Below are 15,367 nucleotides of genomic sequence, written 5' to 3' on the forward strand. Positions count from 1 at the left end.
AAATAAACAATAATACAATAATAGTTGGGGATTTTAATAACCCACTCTCAACAATGGATAAGTCATCCAGACAGAGAATCAATGAGAAGACAGTGGATTGTAACAACACTATACATCAAATGGCCCTAACAGGCACATACAGGACATTCTATCCAACAACAGGAGAATACACATTCTTCTCAAGGGCACATGGAACATTCTGTAAGATAAACCATGTGTTAGAACACAAAACAAGTCTAAGCAAATTCAAGAGGGTTGAAACCATACCAAGTATCTGATTACAATGGTATGAAACTAGAAATCAATAACAGGAGGAAAACTGGAAAATTCACAAATACATGGAAATTAAACAACACTCTCCTGAACAACCAATGATCAAAGAAGAAATTAAAGGAGAAATACAAAAGTATTTTAAGACAAATGAAAAGGAAAACACAATATACCAAAACTTATGGGATACAGCAAAAGCAGTTCTAAGAGGGAAGTTAATAAGTGCCTACATTAAAAAGCAAGAGAGATCTCAAATAAACAACCTAGCTCTATGCCTTAAGGAACTAGAAAAAGAAGAACCATCTGAGTGCAGTTAGTAGAAGGAAGGAAATTATAAAGATTAGAGCAGAAACAAATAAAACAGAGAACAGAAAAACAATAGAAAAGATGAACAAAACAGAGTTGGTTCTTTGAAAAGATAAACCAAATTGACAAACCTTTAGCTAGACTAACCAAGGCAAAAAGAGAGAGGATCCAAATCAACAAAATTGTAAATGGAAAGTAGACATTACAACTGATACCACAGAAATACAAAGGATCATAAGAGGCTACTATGAAAAACTATACACCAACAAACTGGACAACCTAGAAGAAATGGAAAAATTCTTAGAAACATATAACCTATAAAGACTGAATCAGGAAGAAACACAAAAATCTGAACAGATCAATTACTAGTAAGGAGATTGAATCAATAATCAGAAATCTCCCAACAAAGAAAACCCCAGGACCAGATGGCTTCACTAGTGAATTTTACTAAGCATTTAAAGAAGAATTAATACCAATTCTCAAATGCTTCCAAAAAATCAAAGAGGAAGGAACACTCCCAAACTCCTTTTATGAGGTCAGCATTACCCAGATACCAAAACCAGAAAAGGACACTACAAGAAAACTATAGGCCAATATCCCTGATGAACGAAGATGCAAAAATTCTCAGTGAAAACTAACAAACTGAATTCAGCAGCACATTAAAAGGATCATTCACCATGATCAAGGGGGATTTATCCCTGGGATCCAAGGATGGTTCAACATCTGCAAATCAATAAATGTGATATGTCGTGTTAATAGAATGAAAGAGAAAAATCATATAATCATCTAAATAGATACAGAAAAAGCATTTAACAAAAGTCAACATCATTCATGATAAAACTCTTAAAAATCAGGTAGAGAAGGAAAGTACCTCAAAATAATAAAGGCCATATATGACAAGCTCACAGATAACATCATACTCAGTGATGAAACATTGAAAGCTTTTTCTCTAAGATCAGGAACAAGACAAGGGTGCCCATTCTCACCACTTATATTTGACATAGTACTGGAAGTTCTAGCCAGAACAATCAGACCAGAAAAAAAAAAAAAGGCATCAGAACTGGAAGGGAAGAAGTAAAATTGTCTCTATTTGTAGATAATATGATTTTATATATAGAAAACCCTAAAGACTCCACCAAAAGAACCTGTTAGATCTAATCAAGAATTCAATAAAGTTGCAGGATACAGAATTAACATGCAAAACTCAGTAGCATTTTTATAACTAACAATGAATTATCTGAAAAAGAAATAAAGAAAATGATCTCACTTACAATAGGATCAAAAACAATAAAAAATTTAGGAATAAATATAACCAAGGAGGTGAAAGATCTATACACTGAAAACTACAAGACACTGATGAAAGAAATCAGAGAAGACACAAATAAATGGAAAGGCATCCCCCGTTCATGGATTGGAAGAATTAACATTGTTAAAATGTGAATACTACTAAAAGCCATCTATAGATTCAATGCAATATCTATCAAGATTTGAATGGCATTTTTTACAAAAGTAATAAAACAATCCTAAAATTTATATGAAACCACAAAAGACCCCAAATAGCCAAAGCAATTCTGAGAAAAAAGAACAAAGTGGGAGGCATCAAACGTCCTGATTTCAAGCTATATTATAGAGCTATAGTAATCAAAACAGTATGGTACTGGCATAAAAAATAGTCACATAGACTAATGGAATACAGTCAAGAGCCTCAAAATAAACCCATACATATATGATCAAGTAATATTTGAAAAGGGAGCCAAGAATACTCAATGGAGAAAGGACAGTCTCTTCAATAAATGGTGCTGGGAAAATTGGATATTCACATGCAAAAGAATGAAACTAGATACCTGTCTTAGAGCCCTCCAAAATTATCTCACAATAGAGACTTAAATGTAAGACCAGAAACCATAAAACTCCCAGAAGAAAATATACAAAGAAAGCTCCCTTACATGGGTCTTAGCAATAATTTTTTAGATATGACACCTAAAGCACAAACAACCGAATAAAAATAAACAAGTGGGGTTACATCAAAGTAAAAAGCTCTGCACATCAAAAGAAACAATCAACAAAATGAAATGACAACCTACAGAATGGGAAAAAATATTTGCAAACTGTATAGCTGATAATGGGTTAATATCCAAAATATATAAAGAACTCATAAAACTCAATAGAAAAAGCACAAATAATCCAATTTACAAAATGGGCAAAGGACCTAACTAGGCATTTTTTCCAAAGAAGGTATACAAATGGCCAATAGGTACTCAAAACGATGCACAACATCACTAACCATAAGGGAAAGCAAATCAAAACCACAATGAGATATCATCTCCTGCCTGTTAGAATGGCTATCATAAAAAAACAAGAGATTTTTTTTTCTTAAATTCCATATATATGTGTTAGCATACGGTACTTGTCTTTCTCTTTCTGACTTACTTCACTCTGTATGACAGACTCTAGGTCTATCCACCTCATTACAAACAGCTCAATTTCGTTTCTTTTTATGGCTGAGTAATATTCCATTGTATATATATGCCACATGTATATATGTATGGCTGATTCGCCTTGTTATGGAGCAGAAACTAACACACCATTGTAAAGCAATTATACTCCAATAAAGATGAAAAAAAAGACTATTTGCTGTTTAAAACAATAGTACTGTCAATGTGTTATGGGGTTCATAACATGTTGAAGTAACATATATGACAATGATAACACAAAATTCAGGAAAGATAAATAAAATTATAATTATATGGTTAAAAAAAAGAGATAATAAATGCTAGCAAGGATGTGGACAAAAAGTAAGTCTTGCACACTACTGGTGAGATTGTAAAGTGGTACAGCCACTATGGAAACAGTAGGGAGGTTCCTCAAAAAATTAAAAATAGAACTACCATATGATCTAGCATTTCCACTTCTGGAAATATATCTGAAGGGGAGTGAAAACACTATGTTGAAGAGATATCTGCACCCTCATGTTCACAGCAGCATTATTTACAATAGCCAAGACATGGAAACAACCTAAGTGTCCAATGATGGATGTATGGATAAAGAAGTTGTGAGATATATATATATATATACACACACACACACACACACATATATATTTTTTTTCAGCCACAGAAAAAGAAGGAAATTCTGCCATTTGTGACAAAATGGAAGGACCTTGAGGGCATTGTGCTAAGTGAAATAAATCAGACAGAGAAAGACAAATACTGTATAATCTCACTTACATATGGAATCTAAAAAAACAGAAAACAAAAGACCAACCAAACTCACAGAAAAAGAGATCAGATTTGTGGTTGCCAGAAGCAGAAGGAGGGGAGAGGGAAATTGTATGAAGGTGGTCAAAAGTTACAAACTTCCAGTTTATAAGACAAATAAGTACTAGGGATGTAGTATACAACATGATGGCTATAGTTAACACTTTGGTAAGGTGTATTTGAAACCTGTTAAGAGAGTAGATTCTAAGAGTTGTCCTCACAAGGGAAAAACATTTTTTTTCTTTTTCTGTTTTTGTATCTATATATGTGAGATGATGGAAGTTAATGAAACTTATTGTGGTAATTATTTCACAATATATAAATCAAATCATTATGTTGTACACCTTAAACTTATACAGTTCTCTGTGTCAATTATATCTCAGTAAAACCGGGTAAAAAGAAATATAACCATCAGTGTTTCTTTTGAGCATAATCACTGTTAGGGTAACTTCAGCTGGAATTGGGGGGATGCGGTAGATTACAATAATGATTCTATTCTTCACCCTTATCTGTATCCATGTCTTTTGCCCTGCACATTTCCTGCCCCTCCCATTAAAGAGTCAATTTCCCCACCCTTTCAATTTGAGCTCAGCCATGTGACTTGCTTTGGCTAATACAATGAAGTAGGAGTGATTTTGCACCAGTTCTGAGCCAAGACTTCAAGAGGTTTTGTGTGTTTCTGGTAGCTCTCTTGCACCTCTGCCAGGGATAGGGAGGGTGGGAGGGAGACGCAAGAGGGAAGAGATATGGGGATATATGTATACATATAGCTGATCCACTTTGTTATAAAGCAGAAACTAACACACCAATTGTAAAGCAATTACACTCCAATAAAGATGTTAAAAAAAGGACATACTCAGGCCATCTGATAGTCCCAAGAGGAGAATGAGACACATGTGGAGCAAGCTGCCCCCTAAGGTGCTCAGCTTAGTGCAGCATAGCACAGAGCTCCCAGATGACCTGTAGACATGTGAACTGACCCACCAACTTGCAGATACAGATTCATGGGCAAGTCAAGTCAAGGTCAGATGACCCCGGCACACCTATTTTCATGTGAGCTATAATAATAAATAAATATTGTTTTTAAGCCACTCAGTTTTGGGGTGGTGTATTATGCAGCAATAGATAACTGATACAGGAGAGATGCTTTAGACTCTGCGTTTTGGGAGTGTGGATTTTGAGTCAGTGTGCAATGGTTAATTTTCGTTCCATTTTGCTTTCCTGCTTTAGACACGTCTACCATACTGCAGTGTTGTGGGTTTTTTAAATCAATTGTGGCACAGACTGCTCCTTGATTATCAGCTTTGTTCTCTCTCTCTCTCTCCCTCCCTCCCTCCTATTTTATTTTTTGAGCACAAATACTACATTTCCTATCCTCCTTTGCAGTTGGGTATTGCCATGAGATGAGTTCAAGTCTACTAGGCCTGATCATCGAAACCTCCCAAGTGTCTCTCTCTCACTCACTCTCTCTCTCTTTTTCCTTGTCTGCATGTTAATATTCAGGGAGACCATGAAAGCCATACGTAAAATGTATCAGAGTCTATGGTAGCCTGCTTTCTGGGTGACTGCATGGAATAGCCCCTTGCTGCCTAGGAGGAACAACCACATTAGACTGCTACGTCAATGAGAAGTAAATGTTTAGGATATTAAGCCACTGAAATTTTAGGATTTATTTGTTATAGTGTTACCTTTACTAATAGATCAGTTAAATAAGTACACTCAGGAAAACTTGCTCTTTTACCCTACTCCTCCCACCATTAGTATATTATGTATGAATTTTGTATATTATCCAATATACTGATGTCCATATGCTGATGGGGAGGGATGGACATGAAATCTTTAGTATCAAAATCTTGAATTATAGCCAGACTCTTCCCTGCTTATGTGCTGGGTATGTTTTGGGTTCTAAATGCTGTAGGGTGTCGTCTTGGTCAGTTTAGGCTATTTTTAACAAAATACCATAGACTGAATGGCTTAAACAACAGAAACTGTTCCACAGTTCTGGAGGCTGGGAATTCTGAGATCAGGATGCCAGCATGGTCAGATTCTGGTGAAGGCCCTCTTCCTGGTTCACAGAAGGCTGTCTTTGCTGTGTCCTCAGATGGTGGAGAGATCATCTCTCTTGTGTCTCTTCTTATAAGGACACTAATCCTATTCATGAGGGCTCTACCCTCATGACCTAATTATCTCCCAAAGGCCCCACATCCAAGTACTATCACAGTGGGGATTAGGGCTTTAACATACGAATTTTGGGGAGACACATGTAGTCCATAGCAGATATCAAGAGCTCATGAGCAGAAGACAAGAAGAGGCCCCAGAGAACAAGCATCTCTGGCTTAGGGGGTGGTAAGTTGACACTCTTCCTAATAATTCTGTTGTTCTGGGGTTGGTGCAGGGTGGGGCTAAGGGATCCTTGAAACATGGCAATATGAGAGAAGATTTGTTTTGTTCAAGATGTACTCCTTTGAATAAGGTTGCAAGTACCCCTAATCTTGATTCCCTGATATGTCCAACAAGATAATATCAATGCACTTTTCTAAGCTGTGCATTGCAAGCCAGGCTGGATTCTCATTTCTCTTCACCCCTGCGAGATCTCAAAGTACTTCTCAAAGGGAATTCTGTTTCCAGTCAAATACCAGCAGCCTTGACATTCACTGGATTGTCACAAACAGGTGCATCTCTCTCCTGTTTGGCCACTGCTCATTGGCTCTTCAATGAAAACGGAAAACCTCCTCTGCCTTTATTAACAAAAGACCAGTTTTCCTTGCCTTCCTCTCTGCGTTAGAAAACACCAGATATGTATGAGGCAGTGGGAGGTCCAGTTCAGTTCTAGGCTGGCTGGTCAGTGGAAAGCAGTGAAAATGAGTCTGAAACCTAGCTTCCCAAAGAATCCAAAACAAAGCCTTTGTTTTCTTGACTACAAAGCTAAATTAATCTCTTACCAAATACAGTAGCAGTGATTTCCTATTAGACCTACCAGCTAACATACTCAAAGCCAAGTTTTGGGTGTATGTGTAGGAGATAGTGGTGGTGGAGCCCCATGATTTTGTCATTGTAGTAACTGTACCCCGCTGGAAATGAAAAGAATAAGGTAGGGAAAATTTTCATACCATTGAAAAAAAATTCACGCTCTTCCCTACCAGAATAATTGCTAACACTTCCACTTCGGTATATTCTTTCTGGGTTAGATGCAACTCAAATTCTAGCTGTGTTTGCCCAGCACTGTATGGTTTTCAAAGTGCATTCCTCTACATTTTCATGTAATTCCCTCAACCCTAGGAAGTTTTCACCACCCACTACATATGAGGAAACTGAGGCTGGGGTGAAGGAAAAGCTCCTGGTTAGTGTTGGTGCTGAGACTTGAAATTCACAAGTCTTCAGTGTACATCTGGGGTTCAAAAAACCACAGTTTTCAGTAAGTGATCAGGGACGCAGTAATTAAAGTCTAGACTTCGTGTGTGTGTGTGTGTGTGTGTGTGTGTGTGTGTGTGTGTGTGTGTGACATCTACAAGAATACTTTCTTACCCTTATTAATTCAAGATATGGTCAAGGAATTACAGAGCTATTACTACTATCATCAGTTTTTCAGTACAACCCTCACTTATCACTACTGTCATATTGAATGATATTGGGGAGAGTGGTCATACAGGCTCTTAAAGCTCAGGCTCTGAAGCCACATTACTAGCTACCACTTCCTTATTTTTCTCATCCATAACATAGAGATAATGATAGTATATTAGTTTGCTATGGCTGCTCTAACAAAGTACTACAAACTGAGCGTCTGAAACAATAGAAACTTATTGTCTCAGATTTGGAGGCTAGAAGTCCAAGATCAAGGTGTCAGCAGAGACAAATTCCCTCTGAAGGTGCTAAGGAAGGATCTGTTCCAGGTGTCTCTCCTAGTTTCAGGTAGTTCCTTGGCTTGTGGCAGCGTAACTCCACTCTTTACATGGTGTTCTCTCTGTCTCTTCATATGGTGTTCTTTTTTATAAGGACACAAGTCATATTGGTTTAGGGCCCCAACATACTCCAGCATGACTCATCTAAACTTTAACCTGCAACAACCCTATTTCCATATAAGGTCACATTCTGAAGTAATGGTGGTGAGGACTTCTGCACGTGAATTTTTGAGGGGGACACAATTGAACCTGTAACAGATAGTATTTACCTCATTGTTTAAAATGATTTCTGAAACATCCTATCATTGGAGTGCCACAGGTCAGAAATGCTGTTATTATTTTTGCTGTTGAGAATTTGCATTTCTTTGACTGAATATTGCAGAAAGTACCAAAGTTTTAGTCACTTTGAGAACAGTAAGTTCGTTGGCATCTCTCTCCTCAATCCTAACTGCCCACCCTTTCTGCTGCTCTGAGTCAGTGAGAATAGTAAGGGATTGCTGGGGACAGAGTTCCGTCTAGGGTGTCATGGTGGTAATCACCAGACATCCAAGAGACTGCACTCTTTCCGTTTATTATTTCTTTGAAGGGGATAGATACGACACAACCATTTGAGATGAAAACCTACTTCAGACTTGGCAAATTGATTTCTACTTGGCTCTCATTGTACATGACCTTGAGTGAATTAACCAACCACTAAAAGTCCTTCTAGGAAATCATAAGAACGGAAGGGAAATCAAGCAATAAATTTTATTCCACTAAGTTTATGCAGGTCCATAGTCACACCTCCCCCAGACAAATAATAATCAATTTCATTTAAAAAAAAAGTCTAGAGAAGAAGATTTTGTAACCTTCTCTCACTGTCAGGAAATACTGAATTTAATCTAAATCCTTCAAGTTCTAGTTTAAACCTATATTTTTGTTTGTTTGTTTGTTTCTAGTCTACAAGCAGAACAACTGGTCATTGTAAATTATATAAAAATCCTCCAGGTACGTGAGTTGTTTCTTCTGCTTTTGGAGCCCCCTCTCGTTTTACATTGCTAGCTATCCACTCAGTCACAATTTATTTGTATATATGGGTTGCACATCTTCATTTCCAGGTCTGAAATTTTCTCCTTTCTTTTAGTATCATTTTCCCCTTCTGCCCACAGGCAATCTCCATTTGGATATTCCATAAACATGTTAAACACTTAGCTCAGATAGTTTTATTTGTTCCCCAAATCCTATGCAGGTCTTCTGTTTTCTTAGATTCATAACACTGGCGTGATGGCTCTTTTTCTTCTCCTTTATCCTTACATTGATCTCCAGATACTGAAGATTCTTCCTCCTTCTTTCCCCTTCTTCCATTTCCTTACCATTTCTGTCATGGGTGCTGAAGTCCAGGGGTTGTTTCTGCACTACTCAGGCGATAATTTCTGGCTGTCTCAAAACTTCCCATTTTCCTACTGTACTTCCAAGATATCTTCTTCCAGAATCCTGGCTCCTATTATTATGAACCTGCTATGATTCTGAATTGCTACACACAGGTAAGACTTCTGAGGACAAGATTACCCAAACTCTCCACACCAACAAAACAAACCAGCTCGATCACTGCATTCAATACTTAAGCAAATATTCATTGATCATCTCCAATGTTTCAGGCTCTGTGCTAAGTGCTGGGAAGGAGGTTGATGATGAAGGACTATCCTAGTTTCCTTGTACAAGTGACTCATTTGTTTTCCCATTCGAGCCTATGCAAATGCCATTGCCCATACCAGAATGACCTTTCTTCTCCTCTCTGAGAGATTGTATCACTCATCCCTAAAATTCATTTCCTTCTTGAAGTTTTCTTGAACCAATTACATGGCTTAGATTATTCCAGCCACAGCTGGTCCCAATTCTTAAAATGTCTGTATAGCTGCCATTAGTAATATAATTATTATATTATAATTACACATGGTTTCATTTATTTGTTTATCAATTATAAGCCCAACTGTTAGAACAGAAGAAAGTTACCTAATATGTTCTATTAATAATGTGCCCTTCACCTTTTTTGAAATTCTATTCTCCGACTGTATCCGGCAGGTTTAGTCAGGTAACAGAAAGCACATTAGCTGTTTTAACAGAGAGAATTTAATATAACAAGTTGTTAACCAGGTATTAGAGATCTGGAAAGGCAAAAGGGGAAGACTGAAATATTGCAAGGTTGTAGCTACAGAAAGTTGCTTCTACCTCTAGGACTGGAGAACACAAGGCAGAGGTTGGGATTGTTAGAACTGAGTAACTCCGAGGAGGGGAGCTTCTCAGCTGGTGTAGATGTCTCTGAGGGAGCAAACGTCACTGCCTGGGTGAAGAAACCTTACTGGAGTGATTCTGACAGAAACAGTGAGCAAACGGGGATGAGCAAGTCCCTTCTCCCTCCTCCACCCTCACGGACTCCCTTGTGCGCCCCCTATTGGCAGAGTCCAACAGGGAGCAGCTGGCTAAGGGGAAAAGTAGCTGGCAGGGTCCCAGACCCTGCCTCGGAGAAAAGAACAAAGCAAGGCAAGGTAGGTTTGGAGCTGAGAGGGAAAAGCTTTATAACCAAGAGAGTCACTTGGGAAAATTCCCTAGTGTGCAGTTGACCATGGAAATCTAAACTTTCCAGACACTTGTACTGAATCCCACCTCTCACCCCATGACCTTAAGGCATTTTCTGTTCACATTACTCTGTGAAAGAAATCCATCATGTTTGCGTTCCAAGAGAATGAGAGCAATGTGCAAAATCACCACCCAGTAGGAAACTAAGAATTTGTTCATGGGGTTTTCATGTGTTCTGGGGAGCAGAGTCAGTGGGGGGTGTCCCACAAAGTTTAGCCTTACCCGCTACGCTGCACCGCATAGAAAACCGTGTCTGCGTGAGCTTGGGAGAGGCTGCCTGGTATCACCTCACTCCAGTGAGCTTGTGACCAGACATCTTAAGCCAAGCAATAGAGAAAAAAATGTGTGCCCTTCTGCTGAGCCAAAAGTGGCTGTTGGAGAATTTCACTGAGACTTAATTTGTTGGAAGGTCTTTTCATCTTTATGCTGTGTGTTGAGGGGAGGTGATGATTGTTTAGTCTTTGTAATGTCTTCTACTTCTGGTTATGCTCTGCTCAGAAGACTGCAGCTTTCAATTACATAGGCAGGAGGTCTTCAGATTACTTTTTTTTTTTTTTTTTTTTTGCGGTACACGGGCCTCTCACTGTTGTGGCCTCTCCCGTTGTGGAGCACAGGCTCCGGACGCGCAGGCTCAGCGGCCATGGCCCACAGGCCTAGTCGCTCCGCGGCATGTGGGATCTTCCCAGACCAGGACACGAACCCGTGTCCCCTGCATCGGCAGGCAGATTCTCAACCACTGCACCACCAGGGAAGCCCCCAGATTACTTTTTAAAAGACTTTTTTCTTAGTACAAAAGGGATACATGTTCATTGTAGATAATTTATAAAACACAGTCAAGCAAAAAGAAAGGAATACAAATCACCTGTAATTCTGCTTCCCAGAGATAACCAATGCTAATACAGTGAATGTTGTGTTATATATCATTCCATATGCATATATATGTATATTTGACACATATACACATACTTTAAAATATATACTTTAAATATATACATATATACTTAAAGGTAGCATATGTATAATATAAAAAAATTTTTTTGCTGTTTCTTTTGTAATCTTCCATTTAACAATTTGCTCACTTCTGTACTAAAATCTCTAAATTGTTCTCTGTAGTAAGTATTATTCCTATTTAGCCCTTCTGGTTACATCTAACTGGCTGCAAAGTGAAAATAATCCTACATACTGTTCATATGTATTCCTTAGTTGCTTTTATAGATTTGCTTCAATAATTGTCTGCATATCCCAGCCATTATCTGCTATCCCAGAGAATCAAGAACTATGTAGATAGATGAGAGTTTTCAAAAGTACCAAAGCATCATAACTTAAATTGGTCTTAAATCCTCTCCCATTGTTCAAGATTGTACCTACTTCTAATCTTCGTGAAGATTTCTCTCTTTGGGGATGCACTGGACCTATGCAAATAGTGATTTGGCAGGTAAGTTCCAGTTCTGGCAACTTATCTTCATGATAACATGCCTGCCCTCCTCTTTTAGTTCACTGTTGCTCTTTATACACAGAATTTTACTCCCAGTATCACCCTTAACAATATAGATCAACCTTTGAAATTAATTATTACAAAGAGGAAGAGGAAACAGGTCAAATTAATTTAAATGGCAAAATTTACTAAACCCAATATATGCAAATATTATGATTTCCACAAATAATCAAAATGAAAAAAATATTATTGAGATATTTTATATTTTTTTTCATATTGAATCTTTGAAAATTGGCCTGTGTTTCATACTTACAGTAGCTTTCAATTTGCATGTTAAATTTTCATTGGGAATACTTGAACTGAATTTAGATTTCATATAATTTTCAGTTAAAAAAGTAGATTCACATGCCTAAGTTTTTCCAAGCGTACTTAAAAGCTTTCCAGGAGCTGAAATCAAGCAAGTACCAAAAAATCATCTTCTTTTAACATTTGCATCCATATTGACAAAGCCAGTTTATTGTTTTTAGAACTGATTTGACTTTGAATAAAAAGCATATCAGTTTCAAACTACATCTGTCCGAGTTAAATAAATTCACTAAATCTTGTGTCAACTCAGTATGATGAATAAGTTCAAAGGGGTATTGTATAAATTGAAAAACAACTCAATTTATCAAAAAAAGATTCTTTAAATTTTTCTTGTAGTTTTTTTGTAGCCAACTTACATAATGCTGTCAATTACAGTTTAAATCCTCTGCATATTGTTTCATGTTAGAAAAATGTGAAAATCATTATCAGTGATTTCTATTATGAAAAGTTTCAATTTCAACATAAATTATCATACCTGTCTAGCTCACAAATAAGCTTTTCCTTTCCTTGGACTTTCAGAATGAGCTCATTCCTCAGCATCATTAGGCATCTGGGAAATGCAAATCAAAAGCACAATGAGATACCATTTCACACTCACTAGGATGGCTATAATCAAAAAGACAGATAATAGCAGTGTCGGCAAGGATGTGGAAAAATTGGGCCCCTCATATTCTGCTGGAGAGAATTTAAAATGGTGCAGCCACTTTGAAAAACAGTTTTGCAGTTCCTCACAATGTTAACATAAAGTAACCATATGACCTAGCAATTCCACTTCTAGGTATACGTGCAAGAGAAATGAAAACATATATCTACACAAAAACTGGTACACAAATGTCCATAGCAGCATTATTTATAATAGCCAAAATGTTGAAACAATACAAATATCATCAACTGATGAATGGATAAATAAAATGTTACATATTCATATAATGGAATATTATTCAGCAATAAAAAGAAATGAAAATATAAATGTATCAGTAGATACATGGTACAACATGAGTGTACCTTGAAATCATTGTGATAGTCGAAAGAAGCCTGTCACAAAGGACCACGTATTGTATGATTCCATTTATATGAAATGTCTAGAATAGGCAAATCCATAGTCAGAAAGTAAATTGGTGGCTGCCAGGGGCAAGGGAAAGGGGGGAAACTAGGGGGAAATGGGGAACGACTGCTAATGGGTATGGGACTTCTTTTGGGGTGATGAAAATGTTCTAAAATTACATTGTGGTGATGGCTACACAGTTCTGTGAATATGCTAAAAATTCATTGAACTGTACCATTTAAATGGGTGGATTGTATGGTACGTGAGTTATATTTCAATAAAGCTGGTATAAAAGTTTAGTTTATTCATGTGCAATCTGATATCAGTGAAAAAATGTAAATCCCACTGCCATTTTTATCTTTGGTTATTGACTACTTGGCAAGTATTCCTTTTGCTTTAAGAAAATCTTGAATTTTATTTAAAAGTAATGTACAATAAATCTTTGCAAAGCTCTTCTACAAGTCAGCCAATAAGCATTGGCAAAGAACAGACGATCATTGTCTTCTATTTCTGTCAGCAGTTCCATAAACTGGCAATGATTCATAGCATTTGCATGTGTACTGAACAATTTTAATAACTGTATCCATGACACTTTTCTTAAGTTTGCTTCAGGAAACTGAGCACAAATATTTTCAATATGTATTATACAGTGGAACAAAGCAAAAAGAAAAACATCAGTCTTTTGTTTAAAAATTCAATAAATCCATATTTTTGAAACTAATATAGCTGAAGCATCATCTGTTATTATAGAAATGAATTTTTTCGTATCTAGCTGAAATTCTTCTTTGACAGATATAAAAGATTAAAAAATATCTACACCATAAATTTGATTTTTAGGCCCCTAATTGACATCATTTCTTTATACATTTGTAAGTCCTTTGAGACAAAATGTACCCAGAGTATTATTGGGCAATGTCACTTACACTGCATGACTCATCTAAAGCTAGAGAAAAGTACATGCAATTTTTCAAATTTTGAGCCAACTGATCTTTGAAATTGTTAGAAACGTCTTGTATTCCACAGGTAATTGTTTGGTGGCGTAATAGAGAATCATTCACTTTTCGTAAAATATCATTTTAAATCTTTATCTTATAATTTTCTAACACAATTTCCACAATGGAAATGAAAAATCTTTCACTGTTTCTCTGTCTAAATATGGTTTTCTTTTTGTGCAAGAATCCAAGCCATTAGATAGCTGGCCAAAGTTATAAATTATTAAAAAGTGTTTTGTTAGAAATTTCATTCTGATTCCAGGTGACCCATTTCACTGATTTTTTTTGACTGTTGATGCAAAACTTCTTATCAAATTCACTATGTATTGGTTGAAATAAATTTTATTTTTAATATTTTCTTAATGTTTTCCAGTTTATTTTCTTCTAAAGTGTTTTGCACACAAATAGCTTTTTTGTTTTATTGTGTTGTAGCAAATTGCAATTGCCATTCATTGTGAAATTTGTTGCATACTTTATCCCAATTTGTTTCTTTCCTGTTCTGGTCATAGCACCAGCTTCTGCATCTCCTCTCAATTCTGTATCAACTGGATGCCTTCATTTTAATAAGAAAATTTTTTCCATATTATTTTTTTCAACTAAAAGAGTAGTTTAATTATATTATAATTAAAATAAGTATTTCAATTTAATTACCATTTATGATTTACATAGGTATTACTGTAACTTGTGATGTCTGCATAAAACAGTTAAAGAAGCATTACAATGATACATTGGTGTGTTCAAACTATTTATATCAATCCACTGACACTGACTAGATCAGTGATGTGTTAATATGTAATACTAGAAATGGGACATACACCCACTATGTGCACTACAAGACAATACTAGCTTATACAATTCAGTGTTCAAATGAAATGGAGTCCTTTGCTTATTCTACCTCATTGCTGACGTTTTCATTCCTCATCTTTACTTGGGAAACTCTTGATTCATCCTTTAGCCCTCAGCCTGTGTGTGACTTCCTATAGGGTGCTTTCTCTGTTTTTTCCACTAGGCTGCACCAGTCAAACTGCTTAAATATTACAAGAGTAGCAACGGTCCCAGCTTGAGTCTTAGAACTTTGCAGATATGCCTAATCATGACTTCTCAACCAGTGGAGAGGCCCTTTTGTGAGCCAAATCACCCTGAAGGAAGAAAAAGGCAGGCCCAGTAAGGGTGGTTCAATA

The sequence above is a fragment of the Grampus griseus genome (assembly GCF_964374135.1).
Source record: "Grampus griseus genome assembly, chromosome: X".
In the NCBI taxonomy this organism is placed as follows: Eukaryota; Metazoa; Chordata; class Mammalia; order Artiodactyla; family Delphinidae; genus Grampus; species Grampus griseus.